Consider the following 21,739-nt stretch of genomic DNA (forward strand, 5'->3'; position numbering starts at 1 on the left):
TGGAATACCAAATTTATTATAGTAAATAAAATATGTGATGGTCTCTTAAGGCTAATATGTTAATTATCATGAATGAAAATATGATACACACTATTGCTACTAAAAGTGTGTTGTAGCTATTAAAATATCTTTGAGTGATTTTCCTAAGTAGAGGGGGGAAATAGATGATCTATTTCAGAATTTGTGTTGAAATCTCTTGTTTTAAACTTGAGATCATTTTTCATGTTGTTAGGAAAAGTTGAAAAATCCCAATAAACTTTGTCATAATATTCATAATTTCCTAAACACTTCTTATGAAGAGTTAGAAAAAATCGAAATTCCTTTTAAATGAGAAAATGTGTGGAGGACCAATGAGATATAAGGAATTTCATGATCATTTGCGAATAAAGTAATGTGTGAACAAAATTTGAGTTTGTTAAACTATAATTTTGTGGTTAAAACTAATAATTTTTTTTACTAAGTATGAATGAGTAAATGAGTAAGAGAATTTGTTTAAACATTATCCAAGACACTTATGTATATTTTTATATCTTAAAATGTTAGAAATGTGGGTTGTCTTAAATGATGATTAAATTTAGAGAATAACCTAGTTGGTCCGCTTATAAAAGGGTTAAGTCAAAAATTGGTTCTTTATTTGTCGAGGGGGATGTGTTTAAAGCCCATTAGTTGAGGACTTCATGGTGGATACCCAAGTTAGTTATCTAAGTTCAATATGGTCAAACGAAGCCATAAAAAGACTCATAGTGTACATTTCTACCCACCTATCCCTATGACAAATAATGTACATGCACAAGAAGAGCTTAACTGCTCTTAATAAATTCATAGACCATGCTTTGGGTGGTCTTAATGAGAAAGACTTGATGAATTTACCGAGTTTTGGTTGAATATCTATTTTAATAAGTTCATAACCTAGAGTTGAGTGGGTAGTTCTAATAGCGAAGGACTAGATGAACTTACCGCTTGAGAGAATAAGTTTTATAAAACTCTTAATGAATTCAAACCCAAGAGTTTAGGAGTTTCTAGTGAGAATGACATATTGAATTCACCGAATAATGAGATTGAATATTTATTCTTAATGATTTCTTATCCCATAGTTTGGGTGGTTCATTTAAAAATGAACTTAAAGAAATTCATCTTACCTATTGTGAGGTTTAACTGCTGTAAAAGCTCTTAATTATTTCATAGCTTTGTTTGAGTGGTTTATGTTGAGATAGACATGATGAAATAACCTACGTGAGTGAGAAGGATTAGCCACCTTCTATGAAAAACGTTGGGTCATTTTTCTAGTACACTTATTAGAATCCTGAGGAAAGAGGGTTAAACATATATACGCTTTTGTATATACTTTTTGTAGACACATCCATGACTTTGGTGGATGAAGGAGTTAGTTGTGTGTTATGAGTTTACCCTTATCTAGAAAGTTCAAGACTAGTTTCACTTATCTAAGAAAAGGATTACTCATTATCACTATGTACTAGTTCAAGATACGTTCACTAGTGCTTAAGCAACTGATCTCGCTATTTCTCTTTTCATGTTTTTACTTCATTGCTCTCATCTTTACGATAGAATTCTTTCGCATTACTAGGGGAATGTTGGTAATGCTCAATTTGTAACTGTCTTTAAAGGCTTTTAATTCTATGTTTAATAGAATTAAAGTATGCTTTGGAAGTGACTATTTTGCCCTCACTATTTAGCCTATAAATAGTGGGCAATTTCATTTACTTTTAGACATCCCAAGCAAATATTTTCTTTGAAACACTCATCTCTTTTGAGTGCTGTTTGAGTTGAGAGAAGAGCAATACCACCAAGTTTACTTCATCTTTCGGGTGTACAGAATTTGGAGAGCTGTGTTAACATTGGGGGGCAATTCGTCCATTGCAGTGATTACACACATCGAGGCAAATCGCTTCTAAGGTAGTAGATTACGACAACATGATTATCATTCTAATTGATTATCTTATTTAATATTTTTCAGTTGGTGCTAACGCCTCTTTTTACAACAGTCTATCTTTCTAACAGTTGTTGTCATACTCTTGTATTCTACTTCTGTAGAAGATCTGGCCACATTTTTCTTCTACTTTTTTCCACGTAATTAGATAATCTCCCAACTTGACACAAAAACCAGTAATAGATTTTCTTGACATTGGACAAGATCCCCAATCTGAATCACAATAAGCAACTAACTCATGCACACTTGAAGAACTCAACAAGATACCTTGTCTAAGACTACTTTTTTTTATATATCTTACTATTCTTAGAGCTTATTGAAGATGACTTTCCTTGGGTTGATACATGAACTGACTTAAGTGATGCACAACATATGTTATATCGATATGTGTTAGATAAATCAGTCTGCCTATCAGCCTTTGAAAAACTATTTTATCTTCCAAAAATGAATCTTCATAGTCATCTCTTAAACCTTGATCATATTCATCTATAGTATATTTTTATTCTACTCAATAGGTGTTAGAACAAGTTTTACTCCCTCTATTCCACTGTCGTCAATGAGCTTTAGAGTATACTTCCTCTAATTAAGAATAATCTCAAAACTTCCAATCCCAAAAAAAAATCATATTTCCCAAATTTTTTATTTTGAAATTTTAATTCAGGGTTTTATTCAATTTTGCTATTAGAACCTTATCATTCCGGTGATAACCAAATCATCAATATAAACTAACAATACGACAATCTTGAATCCATCCTTTTTTATAAAGAGGGAATAATCATATTTGCTTTGTTGGTATATAGCAGTAAGTAAAGCCTCTGTCAACTTCAAGTTACACTGCCTTGAAGCATGTTTCAACTCATACAGAGACTTCTATAGTCTGCATACCCAAGACTCCCCCTAGCTGCAGATAGGGCTGTAAAAAGTTGATCCGACCTGCAATACTGACTGAAACCGACTCGAGTCAAAACTGTTTTTAACCTATGTTGTAGCGATCTGAAACCGACTCGAGTCGGAACTGGTGTTTACCTGAATCTGAGTTGGACCTGGAAATTATGGATCTAAACCCGACTTGCACCCAACCTGAGAACGATCTGAACCCGAATTGAACGAAAAAATGATACCTGAACCATACCTACATCCGACAGATATGAACCCGAACCCGAGATTGACCTGGTAAATAATTGGTATTACCCGACCTGTTTTCAACCTGACCTGTGATGGATCTGACATGTTTCTAACCTGACCCGTAAATGATCCGACTTGTTATTGACCTGATATGATATTTACCTGACTTGACATTTACTTGACTTATATATTATCATTGACGAAATTATAAGATTTTAATAAAATTATGAGTTTTTGAGTTTATGATATAACTAAAAACTTAATATGATTAATTTTTAAGTGTTATAATAAATATTTATTATGATAATTAAATTAATAAATAGACCTATTATATAAAATTATTTAAATGTAAATTATATAAAACATGATTAATTAGGTGTTAAATAATTAATATGTCACATTGCATATTATATGATTCATAAATAGTAGTATATGTCATATTAATTTCATTTGCATAATTAGTATTTTAGTTGCATTATACGTTAATTCACATTAATAACCCATTTATTTTGTTGTTATGAATAAGTAATAATAAAACCCAAAAATAAGTCCATTTGCATTAGTACTAGTCCATTTACATTAGTTTACATAGGCTCAATACATAAGCCCACTCTTTTATTACAAATATATATGCATTATTAAATAAAAACAAAAAACAAAAAAAGACCCTAATCTAATGTGTGCCATCGATTTTATGGTGTAGGAGGGAAGTTTTGGCTTCGATTTTTAAATTCAAACAATGCATTAAATGGTTCAACTTTCAAGGGAGCTTACATCACTTATCCATGTATAAAAGCTCAAGCAAATCCCAAGCTTGATTCAAATGCCATGAAAGCTTCAATCCAAGCTTCAAATTGATAAGATTAGATGGAAATCTTGATCCAAAATGCCACATCATCGATCCATGGCTAAGAAGGCAATCAAGCCATTGGATTGATCCAAGGGCTAGATCTTCTCCAAATATTTTAAAATTATTTCAATTTCATCCCTTTATAATTTATATTAATAAACTATTTATAATTAATATTAATATAAATTATATATTATAATTAATATTAATATAAAATACAGTCTATAAAATTAATATTAATATTAATATAAATTGTATTTTATAATTTATATAGTATAGTTTATAAACTATATACTTTATTAATATAAATTATAGTTAAGATAATTAACATTAATATAAACTCTATAGTACATTAATATAAACTATAGTTTATAAATTATATATATAGGTTATAAAGTATAAACTATATAGTACACTAATATAAACTATGTTTATAAACTATACGTTACATATATTTATATAACATATAAATAGATTGTATATATACATATACTATAGGTTATATATATATAGTTTATATATACTATACATAGTTTATACATACATGTACTATAAGTTACCTATATAGTTTACATGTATACATATATTATAGGTTACATATATTACTATTGTTTACAGACTATAGGTTAATGTTACATATATAATTTATATAAACTATTGTTTATATAAACTATATATGAATTATCAACTGTGTCTATACATATATAATTTAGGGTTTATGGTTTAAGATTTAGTGTTTACTGTTTATGGTTTAAAGTTTAGGATTTGGGATTTAGGGTTTATGGTTTCTATAAACTATATACTTTATTACTTTATATAGTTTATGCATAATATTTCTATAAACTATATAAGTAATTTACTTTATATAGTTTATATATACTATACATAGTTTATACATACATGTACTATAAGTTACATATATAGTTCAGGGGTTAGAGTTGAGGGTTTAGGTTTATAGTTTAGGGTTTAGGTTTCACAATTTAGGGTATAGGGTTTTATAAACTGTATACTTTATATAGTTTATACATAGTGTTTTTATAAACTATATATATATAATCTATAGATTACTTATATTAGTTATACATACATATATATAATATATTAATATAAATTATAATTTATAAAATATATAGTTTATACATTTATAGTTTATATATATATATATAGAAAATTAAAAGTAATTAGAATGTATATATGATTAAATTGCATCGAATTGAAAATTCAAGAAGATATTTACATTAAACCATGACTAAAATGAAAGAAATCAAAAATTAAATACAAGTGGAAAAATAACGATTGTTGGAAGAGCATGAGCCTAATTAACCCAAAATATCTCGTTGAACACTATCCTTAACGCCAACTTCCCAAATTTTCTATTCCATCTAAATTTCAATTTCCCTCTAAATTCTCAAATAAAATCGAAATTTTTCACAAAAAAAAATCTTTCTTTAAATTTTTTTTCCACCACTCACTTTGAATAATATATATATTAATATAAATTATAGTTTATAAACTCTATATTTTTTATAGTTTATACATATATAATTTATATATTTAGTTCATATAAACATGATTTATATATATAGCTTATAATAATTATATAGTTTATATATATATAGTTTATATATAAACTTATATTATATATATATTATATTTTTTCAATTTTTTAAATGAATACAATTTACTATATTTTTCATTATTTCTTAGAATTTTGCATTTATTTCAATTTCATCCTTTTGTGTTTTTTTAATTTATTTTAATTTTAAGTCTTTCACATTTATATATATTCAATTTAGTTCTTAAATTTATATTTACATCTTCATTGACCAATTGTTAGTTGTTATTTATATTTTTGTAACTAACTCATAACTTTTTAAATTGATATAATTTAGTCTTTTTTATATTAATTTAAACCTCACATTTTAAATTTATTTCGATTTGGTCTCTTACCTGTGTGTGTTGTTTAATTTATATTTTAAAATTTTATTTGTAATTTTTCATTTCTTCAATTTTGTACTAAATTTATTTAATTTTTTACAAAATCGATCCATGATTTATTTTGTAATTTACTCGAAATAATATACAATTACAACTTGCAATTCAACAATCACGAAAAATGACAAAATAATTAATCCAAAAATAAAACGACCCGACCTGAACTCAATTCGTATCCGATAAACATCCAACCTAAATTTTATCTTTCAATTATGTGACCCGATCTGAACGAGATCCGACTGAAGTCCACCTGAATCTGAATTAACCTGGTCTTTATTTGCTTCGGACCTGAACTGACATCGATCCAAATTGAAAATGACCTTACCTGAACCCGATCTGGATCTGGTGTCAAATCAACCTGAAAATAACCAGATCTGATTTGACCTGATCCGAGTCAAACCACCAAATTAACCTGACTTAACCAGTATCCGATTTTACCCTACCTGTCAAGATTCGACTGAAACCTGTCTGATTACTGATTTTACAGCCTTAGCTGCAGAAACCTTTAGATAAAGTCATGTAGACTTCTTCATCTAAATCACCCTGAATAAATGCATTAAAAACATCCAGCTGGTAAAGAGGCCAATGAGAAATGAATGATAAAGCCAAAACAGTCTGACTGTAGTCATCTTAGCTACTGGCGAGAAATTATCTCCATAATCAATACCAACTTGCTGACTGTACCCTTTGACCACAAGGTGAGCTTTGTACCTTTCCACTTCACCAGACGCCTTGTATTTGATGCGAAAAAATAATTTGCAACCAATGGGCGACTTACCAGGAGGTAGGGGAACAACAAACCATGTTTATTTAATTCCAAGGCATGAATCTCTTCTTCCATCGCCTTGACCCAAACATGATGTTTAACAGCCTCAGATTTTTTTTTTTTTGGTTCAGTCAAAGAAGAAATGGCTGACAAAAATGATTGAGTTTATAATGGCAAATGGGAATAAGAAATATTTAAGGAAATGGGATACGGACCTGAAGGTGCTAAGGAACGGAAAGAATAAAAATAGTCATGTAACCAATTATGAGGTTTTGGAACACGAGCAGACTTTCTAATAGGAGCAAGAGGTAGATTGGGTGTACATGATGAAGCTTCAGGAATGTTGTTTGGTGATAAAGAAACAGTAGGACAAATGTCAGTGAAGACTGAGTAGGGGATGGATTAACAGAAGCAGGGACAAAAACATGCTCAACATTATTGTCAACAGGGGAAAAACATCACTTGGAAGAAAAGGAGAACCAACAAGAATATCTGGAGATGAAGCAGAGACAAAATCTTGAAGGGAAGGTGCAGGACCGAGATGTAAAAAATTAAAATCGGGATAACTCTATTGCAAAGGAAAGAAAGAAGAAGTTTCTTTTACAGGAAATTGAAAAGGGAATATGGTTTCATGAAAGTGGACATCCCTGCTGACAAAAACAATTCATTTTCAAGATTAAACAAAATGTAACCCTTTTGAGTTGAGGAATAACCCATATGAACAGAAGGTATGACTCTTGGTGAGAATTTGTCTTCAGGATTTGTTTGGGTAGCATAGCAAAGGCAACCGAAAATTCTTAAATGGGAAAGATTTGGAGGCTTGTTATAAAAAAACCTTAAAATGACTTTTTTGGTTCAGAACAGATGAAGGCAGCCTGTTAATGAGATAACAAGCAGTCTTGACACATTCTCCCCAGAACTTGACAGGCACCATGGAGTAAAATTTTAATGCCTTGGCTACTTCAAGAAGGTGCTTGTGTTTTCTTTCAGCTATGCCATTTTTCTGAGGAGTTCTAACACAAGATGATTGATGAATTATGCCTAAGGAGTGAAACATATTGGAACATTCTAAACTGAAAAACTCAGTACCATTGTCACTTCTAATTATTTTAACAAAAGTAGAAAATTGATTATTAACAAGGTTAAAAAAATATTTAAGGTAAAGTATGGTTTCATTCTTGTGCTTCATCATGTACACCTAGGTCATCCTAGAAAAGTCGTTTAATATGGTAAGAAGGTATCTATGGCCACTGTGGATAGATGTTCTATAGGCTCCCCAATCAAGAAATCAATGAAAAAGGTTTAGTGGATCTAGAATGACTAATGGAAAAAGGAAGTCTTCTTTGTCTAGCTAAAGAGAATATACTGCAAGTGTGTGTAGCTTCATTATTAATAGTGTAGTTATGCAAAAAAAGGTATTTTATATAATTTGGAAGAAGGCACATACCTTAGGCTAGCTTTATTGTTAGAGGAAATAGACATACAATTTGCAGGTATGGAATCTTGAAATTAAGAAACAGTAAAAGAATTACAAGAAGCGTGTAATGACAAACCAAAAGGAATGGTAGAATCAAACAGGTACAATTCTTGATGTTCTTTATCAATCCTCAGCATCCTTCCACTGGAGAGTTCCTGTAAAACACAGTTGTTAGGAAAGCATGTAATTGAACAGTTCAAGTCATTGGTTAATTTCGAGACAACAAGATTATTATGCTTAAAGTTTGGAACAAAAAAAAACATTAGAAAGTGTATGGCCAGATGGAAAAAATATAGGAACCAATGGAATGAACAGGTAAAGAATTGCCATTAGGAAGATGTACAAAACCTGAATCAGAGGAGCATGAAATAGGAGATTCTAAACCTTGGTAATTAGACAGCATATGATCTGTAGCCCCGTGTCCAGTATCCAACGCGAAGATTCTCCATAAATGGAGAAACAACAAGAAACATTACCTACCACATTAGCTGATGATTCGACAACGCTAGAAGCTGGTTGCATTGCTCTTGTGTGAAGAGAGGTGGAGCAGTAGAAGCAACTGAAGTAAGATTCGAGTCCTCGACCGAGATAAAACTACCAAAATCAGACTTAGCACAATTGACCACAACAGAACCCTTCTTCCTTGTGAAATTAAAATCAGCGAGGTAACCAATGATCCGATAGCAACTCCCACGCTTATGACCATGTTTTTTGCAGTAATCACAAACACCATTGAAGCGTTTTTTATCAGAATTACCAATGGCAGTCGAGAGCATGGCAGCATTTTCTGGAAAAGGAATGAGGCCAGACAATTGTATCTTCTGCGACTTCTCTTGAACAACCATTGAATATGCTTTATTCACACTCTGAAGCGGTTGCATGAGCAAGATTTGGCTCCAGATTACAGAATATGTCTCGTTCAGACCCATAAAAAATTGGAACAATTGCTGCTGAATCAAATGCTTGAGATTACTCTGAGAAAGCTCAGACTCACAAGTTGTGAAAGGAATTGGCGTATGATCCTACAACAACTTTAGGCGAGTAAAATAAGACAAAACAGACATCTGACCTTGATATAGGTCGCAATATCTCGATGCAAAAAATAAACCCAATAGCCATCCACTTTATCGAATTTTTCCTTAAGATCTCTCCAGACAAGAGCAGCACTTGAGGCAAAAACTATCCTACCTGACAGTTCTCTACTTAGTTGAGAATCCACGAGAGCACTATTGCATTACAACGCTCCCATTGAGAATGCAACGAATCAGCGTAATCTTCATTTTTGCAATCGCCATTGATGAAGCCCAACTTATTCTTTGCAAGAAGAGCAATACTCATCAAGTGGCTCCACACACTGTAATTGTCAATCCCCACAGCTGATGAGAGACCGAAACGAAACCACGAGTATCATAAGTGTAATACCTTAATTTTGTCCGAAAATTAAAATTGGATTGAAGACAATTGAGAATTATTTTGAAGATGGTCGTGTATCGATTGATTCAAGTAGCATTGGTGACAAGAACGAAAAAGAATTCGTGAAGTTCTACATTTGAGGCATTAAGAGACTTTGACCGAAAATGATGAATTTTTAACGAATATTTTAAGTTGCTTTAGTGGTCTATATTTATTCAAAGAATTTAAAATTCCAAATTGTAAATTTGGTGATGACTAAGGACCAAACTCTCATTGTGCCATTTGTAATTTTGAGAGGGTATAAAAACCAAATCAAAAAGAAAGAAAGTCCCCTCCCCCCATTATTGGGAAAAATAGAAAGTAACCTTTTTTGCTCTTCATTTTTCTTTCTCCGTATTTTCTTTCTTTCTTTTGAGGTTCGATTTTTGCTTATGGATGGCCATCGTTGAGCAGTGGTAGGTGTGCAAGAGAAACCGACTTACGGTCAAGCAATGCCGGTGGTTGGTGGCCGACAGTGATCGTCGGAATCATCGAGTGTTTAGCTCGAAACAAGGAAGAAAAAATAGATATAATTTAGGGTCCGTTCGGGTTACGGTTAGGCGGTGGACGGAGAGAGCTGTAGGCCACCGATTAGTGGTTGGTGTCGGCGTTGGGTTGGCCTTATGCCTCTCGGTGTCGGCGTTGGGGTTGGATTTAAGCCTTTCGGCTGCATGGGGGAGAGAGAGCGAGAGGGAAGTAACGGGGGGAAGTTTTCGGTTGTTTATGCCTTTGGTCGGGTTTTCTTTAGTCATGGTCGGGGTCACTAGTTGGAGTATGGTCATTGACCCAGTGGCAGGCGTGTGAAGGCCGGCGAGCGGCGACCGAGGGAGTTTTGAAAGCTTTGGGAGCTTCTCGACAAAACTGCTTGAAATGGAGGGAAATATTTTGTGTTTTAAGAAAAAGGGCTAAGGTCCTTGTACTTTTAGCGTGATTTTATGTTTTGATCACTGTTCACAGGTTAACTACACTTCAGTTCTCCAACTTCTATTGCATTTTCACATATTGGTAACATTTCCTATTTTTTGTTTTATTTTTAATTTGTCATATCTTTATGTTCATTATTTTAGTCACCACATATGTTTTTCTATTTATTTTAAGTTAGTTTGCTGGTTTTATTTTATTTTATTTTGGTCACTGATATTATTATGGTCCGTACTCTATTAAGTTGTAACTTTTTATTTTTTTATTAATTTTTTTATTAATTTTTTTAAATTATTCGGTTCGACCTTATGGTGACCCAATTCGGGGTACGATCCACATTATTATGGTCCGGATGTGCTAACCACTAACCGCTAACTTTTTTAACAGCTAACATTTCTAACTACTAACCGCTAACTTTTCTAACAGTTAACCTTTCTAATTGCTAATTACTAACCGCTAACCTTTTATTTATTTGTTTGTTTTATTTTATGTTCAAACCATGTAGGATCTTGTGACGACTCGCATTATTTACGGTCCGAGATAAATAATAAAAATTTACACTAACATTTTAATTTTATTTCACTTTATTTTAGTTATATAATTTTATGCCTTTTATTTTCTTTATTTAATTTAAGTTCTTTAATTTCATTGCTTTAATTTTCTGTCTTTTTACTTTTGCTCTTTATTTTTGGTACTTTAATTTCAGACCTTTAATTATTGCATTTTATTTTCTATTTATTCCGTTTACTCGCTAATGGGTTCTGCTTTTTTATTTTTATTTATAAATTTGATGTAGTAGCTTTAGTCTATGCATATTGGTCATCATGTGTTTTAATCATCATTTGTTAAAGTTGCAACTACTCTTATATTTGATATTAATACTTGGTAAGATTTCATTATACTCGTATGTTTTCAAGAATACTCTATCGTAGAATGGGCGTGAAAAGCACAGCTTAATCGAAGTAGTGCAATTCGACACGATATTCGAATGAAAAATGAACTTAAAATAAGTCAAGTTTATTGTTATAAAAAAATGATAATTAATTCGTTTTTATTCAAATAATGCAATGCATGTTTTTTAAATAAGAAGTTATTTTATTCAATTAATGATAGTCAATTTATATTCAATTTTTACTTTTTGACAACACTAAGGAGAGGACATTTCTCGTATAAAAAAAGAAGTAGAGGGCCTTCCATTGGAGGATACACAAATCCTGTGATTTCTCTTTAAACAAGGAATGTCCTTTAACAAATAATTCGAAATAATTCTACGTTCGATAAAAGGATCGTACTTTAAATATCGATTCGAATTATTATGTCCACCATTTGTGACAATATATAAGTGACTAAGTAATTTTGGGCATTGTGGGTGTTAATCCTTCCCACGCGTAATCGACTCCCGGTCCCGTTAAATCAGTTTTTTGGTAAACGCATATCAACTTTTGTCTTTTAAATGATTTTTTGAATTGTTTAAAAGATATTTAGGTATTCGGCCTATTTAACCTAAAAGTTGATGGCGACTCCAATTCAAAATTTTCAAATTAATTCAAAATCCTAATTTTTGTAAATAAGTCATAATTCTTTTTTAAAATATAATTGTTTTCAAAAGTGGTTATGACAGGAAGAATGAAAAAACAATGGATGATTAAAATCAATGATGGATTCCATGATAATCAAGAGAAAGAAAAAACCCTAAAACGAGAGAACAGGAGAAATAGAAGAAACTACAAACATACCTCTCCGAACAAGCTCCAAAAAATGGTGAAGCACAAGAAAAACGACCTAAACTTAAAAAATGGCTCTTGATACCATGTTAAGAATACTTTGATTGAAAAAAATCATTTCATTGAATTATAATTGAACTATACAAGGTATTATATACAAGTAATCAATAAACAATTAAAACTAACTGCCTAACAACAAACTGTAACTAACTAACTACTAATTTCAACATTCAACGTAGCTACCGAATGTGCATGGAGTTTAGCCATGGGTGTGAAACTACTACGATTCTAAATTGATCTCTCTAAACTTGCATCGGGATAGCACTGTTTGGAGTTTGCCTACCTCTGGATGGGTTAAATTAAATATCGATGGTGTCTAAATTCGGGCTTGACAGCTTGTGGAGGAGCTCTTAGATATTCTAGTGGTAATTGGTTAATGGGTTTTTCAAGATCCTTAGGGTGTTGTTCTGTTCTTGATGCGGAACTCAAGGGTATTTAGGAGGGGTTAAACATTGCCTGTAATATGGGTATGAATAGGATTTTGGTTAAAACGGATAATCGGGAGGTACTTGAGCTATTCCGTCAAGGCAAGAATATGAAGGAGATTGGTCTCTGCAATTTTCTCATGTTTGGCAATCGAGTAGCGGTCGCTATGATTAAGCTCTCTTGGTCTCTACCGTTGGTTTGCACTGCCTTGATCATGCCCCTGAAACAATCTCGACTCTCCTGCAGGATGCTGCACTCGGAATACAGTAACCTAGCTAGGTTTGCTTTCCTTTATAATAAAAAAAATTGAATACTTCTATAGATTTAAATTATAATATTTTTATAAAATATTTTTTAAATAATTTAATTCTATCATTGTCAAATCTTTATTATTGTATTCATATTTATTTATTTACTTTTAAATATCATGCGTTTTGAACTCAAGTTAAACTGAAAAAAATCCTAATGTTTGAGTAATGAAAATGTCACATTAATTCTCTCATCTTTCTAACCATTATCATGTCAAACCATTTGAACTCCTAACATGTCACACGAATTTGTCTACCTTATTTAAGTAAAATCTAATATATATATATATATATATATATATATTCTAATCATTAATTTTAAAAGAAATTTAAAATATTTTTCTAATAAAAATTTTAATAGTAATCTCAGTAATAAAGATAATGCTATTCTTTTTAGATATTCGATTTTAAGTAATTTTACCTATAAGTTTGAATACATTTATCTAGATTTTAATTAGACATGAAAGTTATCTTATAACTATAATTATTAAAAAGACATCTAGACTAACTTCTCGATTTTCATATAAAATTTTGACAGATTAAAATAGAAGGATTGGTATCCTAATTTTGGTAAAATAAAAGGATGGAATCTAAAATTATACCAAAGGTTGAAAGGGTCCCGCATGAGATTACTCGCTGACTACTACTACTACCGTCAGCTATTACGACGCTTAATTGTCCGTACACCGACACCAAAATAAAATAAAAAACAAAAAGGGGCAAACAAAGACAAGGGCAGCGGAACGGGAAACCGCAACGTTAGCACGACCCACAAACGCAGACTATGGAAAAGATCCCGCGCTTCACAAATACGAAAAGGTCAGTGGGTTCCACTACTTGTGTCACGGTCACTACTTGGGTCCACTACTTGTGTCACGGTTACTACTTGGGTCCACTACTTGGATCACGATTATTTATTTATTTTGAAATGATTAAATTGAAGATGTACGCATAATTTATATTAAGAGATATAACTTTAAAATTAAAAAAACAAGTTTATAATATTTTTAACAGATAACAACAACTAATAAATTATAAACAGAAAATATTAAAATATAAGAGTATTTAAAAAAAATTTAAGATTACTATTGTCTGTCATCTCTCAATTCACGCCTTCGTTGGTTTGTATAATGGACAAAGCTAGAATTAAATATTGATAAAGATAAAAATATTAGATTATTTTAAAAAAATATAAAGACTTATTAGATATTTAAACTCGAAATTTAGTAAACCAAGTGATTTTAGTGATTAAGAGATTATTGTTATCATTGAGATTCCGAGTTCAAGCACTATGTTTGTAGGGGTATGAGAGTTCATTGTCAAATAGTTGACAGTCTCTGTACATATACTATCTTGTATTCACCTTAAATTTATATAAAAAATCTCAAAATTCATAAGACAGCTTTTAATTTATCTAATATTTAAACTTGTAATGACCTAAATTGTAATTAAACAAAAAAATTAGAAACAAACTTATCATTCTTTAGTTCGGCCCTATTTAATTAAATATTTAATAATTTTTTATATTTTTTAAATTAAATATTTATTTTTATAAAAATCAAAATACTATTAAACTAAAATTATATAGAATATGTCGAAATCGTCTTTCGGTTGGGCCCGAAATTGGGCTTTGACTTGAGTGATTGGGTTGGAGTCGCCACCGATCATTTATTTTAAAACAAATGGGTTGATCGGATACCGTCTTACCTGATCTGTTTTACCAGAAACATGTCGGGTTCGGGAGTCGGTTACGGTCAAGGAAGGATTAGCACCATTGAACCGCCCTTTCGGTACCAATTAATTTACCGGTTGTCTTTATCGCGAAAATTAAAATGTAAATTAAAACTTAAAGATTCAATTCAAATTAATTACCTTTGATCGATTGAAACTATCCCTAAAACAATATTAGATAAAAATAGATAAATAAATAAATTAATGTTAAATAAATGAAAGGAAAAAAAGGGAAAAATAAGAAAAATAAAGATAAAGAAAATAAAAAAGATATAAATCAGAAATACAAAATAACAATAGTAAAGAAAATGAAAAGAAAACATATTGAAATTACAAGTAAACAAAAAAATGATTAAAGGATCATATTAAAATAAATAAAAATTTATGGACCAGAGGGATGCTAAAAAAACTGCAAAAACAAAAGAATAAAAGGTTAGGGGAATAATTAAACCATATATAAAAAATGACCAAAATAAAATATTTACAAATATAGTAATGAAAATCAAACATTAGTAATAATATATTATATATGAAATCAGTGACTGAAATGAAAAAGAATAAAAATCGATGGTCGAATTAAAGTAAAATGAAATAGAACATCCATATCAGAATAAACAAATAACATGACCCTGGTGATTATAATGAACTGAAAGTATATTAAGTAGCTTGAAATAAAAGGAATTAAATTTGCAAACACAGTTGGAATATAAGGCTTACAAAGAGAGAGGACTAAATACATAATTGTCCTCAGCTGAACTAAATACGTAATTGCCTCGTCGATGATGACAAATCAGAAGGCGAAACAATATTTCACTGTCTCGAAAAGCATATCCACATCATCGCCCTTGATGCTCTGAATTCTTTTGGCTCCGGTGAATCAAGGGTCTTTGGGTTTAGAGGTAAGATTCCTGTCCTTTTTGGTATGTTTTTTGTCAGTGTTCTCTTTTTCTTTTTCTCTCTGCTCCCTCCCTTTGTTCGATTTTTCCTCAAAAAGAAACTCTATGCCTCTGTTCTTTTTTCTTTTCGAATGATCTCCTCTCGTTTTTCCCTTTGGTTATGTGTTGCTTTCTAAAACCCCCCATTTGCTCATGATTTTCGTATGATTTTATAAGCTTAAAGAGTCCCTATTTTTCGTGCAGCTCTAGTGTTTTACTTGGACTCAAATTCGTGTTTGTTGAGTTATAGTGGTTAGTTGCGTCGAGAAATTGGGGTTTGTTGGTGGTGGCTGGAAGAGGCATGCGGTTCTTAGAGAGCCTTCGGGGGTGAAGTGCGACGCTGATGGAGCTCTAGGGTTCTGCTGCTGTGCATGTTGCTGTTGGGTATGGGCCACGTGTTTCATTTGTTGGGCATGTAAAATACAAAGAGAGAAATATGAATGATATATTATTACATAATATATTCAATATATGACACGGTCGAAATAGGACATCTACAGCTGCCCCTCTTTGCTCATTATCGTGTAACGAAAATGGAGCAAAGATTAAAAGACGCCAATTTCGACCATATCAAATACTCTCTGTCGTAGAGTTAAAATCTGATATTGAAACTGGTTTGTCAATTTGGATCGAATCAAAATGACTCCCTCGTCGTGAGGTTGAGTTGAACTGGAAAATTCTAAGCATGATATCCTTCGTCGTGAAGTTGAAATCGAACTCAGAGTATTAGAAGGTAGTTCCCGGGTCCTATTCTATCCCAAGAGACTTCGTTGTGAAGCTGAAACTTGACTTGAAGACTTCGGTGTTGATGTGTTGCAGATAACTCCTTCATCGTGAAGTTGGGTCAATCTGTCTGTGAAGTTGGAATCGTATAGGGCCCCTTCGTCGTGAAGTTGAGCTTTGGAATTGGATATCCTTCGTCGTGAAGTTGAAATCCAATCTAGAGATGTATACTGCTTGTGTGCACGATTCCCTTCTTCGTGAAGTTGAAATCGCAAATGTTTTACTGCAAATGATGTCATGTTTGCTTCGTTCCCTTGGTTGAGTCTTCATCTTCAGTTCTTTAAGTCGTAAGTTCTTTCTCATCGTGAACTTTCTTCCAGAAATGTTGATCCCTCAAGAGAGGTGTTACTGATTCAACTCCATATATTATGAATCCAGTAAGAAATTGATATTGATCCAACTCCTTCGGTGACGGAATCAAGAAAAAGTTAAACAATCTTCTTCATTATGAATCATATGTCAGTAATAACTGTGTTTGATGTAGCTAAATGTATTGACCAGAAGGTTCTCGAATCTTTGTTGAGATCCACTTCTTTCAAAAATGAAGATGTGAATTGATTCTTTGCCAATATCTTACACTTCAACATGGAATTGTGTAATGAAACCTCTTCTAACTTTGGAATTCCTGTCAAATATTCAACATCTGGATGAAAATGAATAAGAAATCTGTTTTAAGAAACGCTTTCTCGAGTGAGATAAAATTTCTTGTTTCAAGGGAAAATTGTCTCAAGTGAGACGAAATTTGTTTTAAGGGAAACAATCTCAAAGGTTGGTGTTTCAAGGGAACTGTCTCAAAACTTGTTTCAAGGGGAACTGATTCAAATATTTTGTGTTTCAAGGGAAATGTTTTCAAAGTTTATGCTTCAAGAGAAACTGTCTCAAGGGAGACAAAATATGATTCAAGAGAAACTGTCTCAAGGGAGACAAAATTTGTTTCAAGGGAAACTATCTCAAGAGAGATAAAATTCATTTCAAGGGAAATGTTTTCAATGTTTATGTTTCAAGAGAAATTATCTCAAGAGAGACAAAACTTAGTTCCAAAAGAAAATGTCTCAAGGGAGACGAAATTTGTTTCAAGGAAAAGATATTCAAAGATTTTGTTTCAAGGGAAACTGTCTTAAGAGAGACAAAACTTGGAAACTGTCTCAAGAGAGACAATGGTGAGCATGATTCCCTTCGTCGTGAAGTTGAGCCTTGGAATTGGATATCCTTCGTCGTGAAGTTGAAATCCAAATAAGTTGTATAGTTCTAAGTCCAATATCCTCCGCCGTGAAGTTGAAATTGGCTCTGGAACTGGGAAATTTTTTGTTGACAACCAGTCTTCCCTTCGCTGTGAAGTTGAACTTGTGTTGTCTCAAGTCCAATATCCTTCGCTGTGAAGCTGAAATTGGTTTTGAAACTGGGAAATTGTTTGTTGACAACCAGCCGTCCCTTCGCTGTGAAGTTGAACTTGTGTTGTCTTGAGTCCAATATCCTTCACTGTGAAGTTGAAATTGGCTCTGAAATTGGGAAGCCCCCTCGTCGTGAAGTTAAGCCTCAAATGACACGATATCCTCCATCGTGGAGTTGAAATCGTGGATGTGTGGGTACGATATCCTCCGTCGTGGAGTTAAAATTGCAGATGGCCCCTTCGTCGTGAAGTTGAGCCTTGACTTGGATATCCTTCATCGTGAAGTTGAAATCCAAGTATTGTATGTTGCGGGTGGACACGATTCCCTTCGCCGTAAAGTTGAAACCGTGGATGACCCCTTTATTGTGAAGTTTGGCCTCAAGCTAGATATCTTCGTCGTGAAGTTGCAATATACTCTCGAGCAAATTGTGTCGCTTTGAGTTCAATATCCTTCGCTGTGAAGTTGAAATTAACTCTGACTGAAACTGGAAAGTTGTTTTGTTGTCAGACAGTCGCCCCTCCACTGTGAGGTCGAGTAACCACCATCAACTTTTGAATGTGCTTTTGAATCGAGTATCCTTCATCTTAAGTATGTCTAAGATGGATGTAACATGAATTAGTTCTGTTTTGTCCCTTGGATGGAGTCTCGTGCTTTGTGTACTTGTTCCTGCATGTGGAGGAAATGCCTTCAGAAGGTCTGATAATTCGCATCAGGATGTTGAATTCCCAAAGATGCCCCAATATTCGATGTTGAATCTAAAAAAATGCTCCAACATTTGATGTTAAATCTCCAAAAAATGCCCCAACATTTGATGTTGAATCTTTAAAGATGCCCTCATTATTCCTGATTTCTTGCTTCAGCATTGATTCTAAGCATGAACTTTGTGTTTGAGAACCACATGTCATTTACCAAGATTCACTTTAGAGAGATTGTCTTGTTTTGAAAAAAAATGTTTTTCTTTCTTTTTTATTTTCAAAGTTCTGAAAATATCAAAAAAGAGTTTCGAAAAATGTTTAATCAAAAGTTTTAAAAATATTTTCTCTTTCACGGTTTTACAATTGAGACAAATCATAAAACTAGAGTTCATTGGATATCAAAGAATTAATTACATTATTAATCATTCAATAAATTATAGTTGTTTGACACGTGCCAAGATCAAATCTATTTTTGGGAAATGGTTAAGTAAGGAAAGGATAAAAATGTCTCAGGTTATTATGTTTGGTCAAAGGTTTGGAATTTTTGTTTATTTGATGCTCAAAGGTTTGATGGGGTAGCTTGCATGCTCCTCTATTGGAAGCGTTCTCCGATTCCCAGCTTTCATGGTCGCGCTCGGATTGTGCAATGCCTTATCAAGGAATTTGTGCGATCGCCTCAGCTGCCCAATTTTTGTATTTGAGTCGCCTTTTCAGGTTTTCAACTCGAATCCTCCTTTGGTATCAAGACGTCATTCGTAATTTACGTCTTGAACCCCCCTTTGTTATTTTTCTCTATCATACATTAATTACACTATTTTTTACAAATAAAGATTAATCTTGATGGGCGGGATGAAATCTGAAGATAGTCTCTTCTATTCAAAACTTCATATATGATTAGAAGTGACTTTTAAGGTGCGTAATGTAGGTCATGGTTCATGGTTATGAAAGAAAATGATAAATAGGCCCAAACAAGTGCTTCAGGGTATTGAACCAATGATCAATTCATTATGATGCCGTTAATCCTGTCTTGCCCAATTTGAATATGCTCGTATGTGTTTCTCTTGATTTTCTTTGGATGTTCCATGATCTTCGAGTGAAGTGATTCTGGAATGATTGTACTTGATCAATCTCATAATTTGAATCTCGAAGCGTTATTTGAATCGAGTGAATCTTTGCATATGCATATTGTCTTCTTTTTCTTCACTTTTTCCTTTATTTTTGTTTCTCTTTTTTATTTTCTCTTTACTTTTTTTTTTTCTCTTTTTTCTATTTTTTTGATTGGATCTTCGCACTTGGCATTTGGTATCTCCTTTGGATTGATGTCTTCACTCATGTGAGCAGATTTCTTCCACCTTGCCCCCTAGTGTGGAGGGTGATCATTGATTAGGGTTGAATCAGAAGAAAAATACTATCGACTAAAAAGGGGACACAAGAGATATATATATATTTTCTCATGTTGTGAAGGGATAAAGAAAGAAAGCCGTTCATCATTTCATACATGGAAGTCTTCACAAAAGAGGTATCCCCAGGGGGATAGATTTTCAGGATTAATTTTATTCACATGAAAACAGTGTAATTAATGCATGATAGAATTATTTAGAATGAATTCTTCTCACGAAAACAGTGTAATTAATGCATGATAGAATTATTTAGAATGAATTATTCTTTCTGCTTCTTACTCTCAACATGTCTCAATGTTCAGGCTCCCTGCGAGATGCCCCAAGTTGTGTCTTAGAAGAATGCTCATGTTCAAATGAACAACTTGTACTCAATGCCTTAGGTCTTAGTGGTATAAAAAAGTTAATTTTGAGTCTAAAAGGATAGTGGTGTGACTTTATTGACTAAAAAAAAGGTTCAAAAGTTTCAAAGGGTGGTAATGTCAAAATATGTTTTTTTTGTAATGACCATGAATTATTTTGGGTAAAGAATCAAGGTATTTTATTTTGGGGTTTGAGACAGTATAAGAAAGGTCTAATCTTGCCATATGTCAAAAATCTATAATTCTTGAAGAATTAAAAGAATCCTTAATTCATTTAATATTCGAAGAACTAAAGATTAAAACTAGTTCAATTATTCCACCTTAAAAGGTAGCATAAATTCAGTCATTTAAAAGTTTGAGCAAACATGAAAGATTAAAAATGTGTTCAAACAAGACAATGCTCTCAATGCAAATGGTAGATGCAATGCCCCTTCTTCGGTTGCCCATGCCTCTGAATCCATTAGGTTTTGGATTTTGCGCTTCAGTGCCTTACAATTCTCAGAGGAATATCTGGAGCTTCCTATGTGGTAATTGCACACAGCTTCAACATCGCATCCCTTAGGATATGGGGAATCTTTTCTCAAATTTTGGCAGACTTAGTCCTACAATCAGCTGATCAGGCTCCCACTGAACTGATTTCAGTTTTTTCTTTAATTGTTAAAATCTTGCTTATATGTGGTGGCATGTGGTTAAGATTACTTCATCGAATCCTCCATGAAGAAATTTTAATGTTTATGAAAATACTTAAAAATGAAATGTAGATGCAAAATGCAAAAATGCATGAAATGTTCGAGGCATTAATCCGAAAACATGTCTGTTATTATAAATAATCTTTATTGGGACAAAAATGTTTTATCTTTTAAGAGACAATAAACATATTTAAAGGTACATTCGGACTAAATCCTCTAGACCTTGAAACAAGTTAACTAGTTTTCTGCCTTCGTCTGTCACCGGTCGAATACCCTGCCGAACCGCTCCAGCTTCTCTGGCTAAATCGTGCAAGTGACGAGCTGTTTTTACTTGTTCCCAGAAGTATCGAATGACTGCATCTCTGGCTTTCATCCTTTGCTGAACCTGTTCTATAACGGAAACGCCCCTGAAATCCTCTATCAAATGGATTATCTGAAGTTCATTGAATTTGTCGACAATGGCTTCCAATTCAGCTATCGTTTTGTCATCTTGTTCTTGTTGTCTTCGAAGGGACTCTCGAGGCCAGTAACATTTTTCTCGTCTTTCCCCTGCCACCTTTGTCAACCAATTTTTGAAAAGTTGACTTTTGATGTACTTGATTATGGGCACCACGTCTTCTTGATTGAATGTGACACATAATTGCCTTGCAGAATGTCTCCCTTTTCCTTCTGAGTCTTTTTCTGACCATAGTCGGACCCCTGCG

Source organism: Hibiscus syriacus, unplaced genomic scaffold (genome assembly GCF_006381635.1).
Source record: "Hibiscus syriacus cultivar Baekdansim isolate YM2019G1 unplaced genomic scaffold, ASM638163v2 tig00110365_pilon, whole genome shotgun sequence".
Classification (NCBI taxonomy): Eukaryota; Viridiplantae; Streptophyta; class Magnoliopsida; order Malvales; family Malvaceae; genus Hibiscus; species Hibiscus syriacus.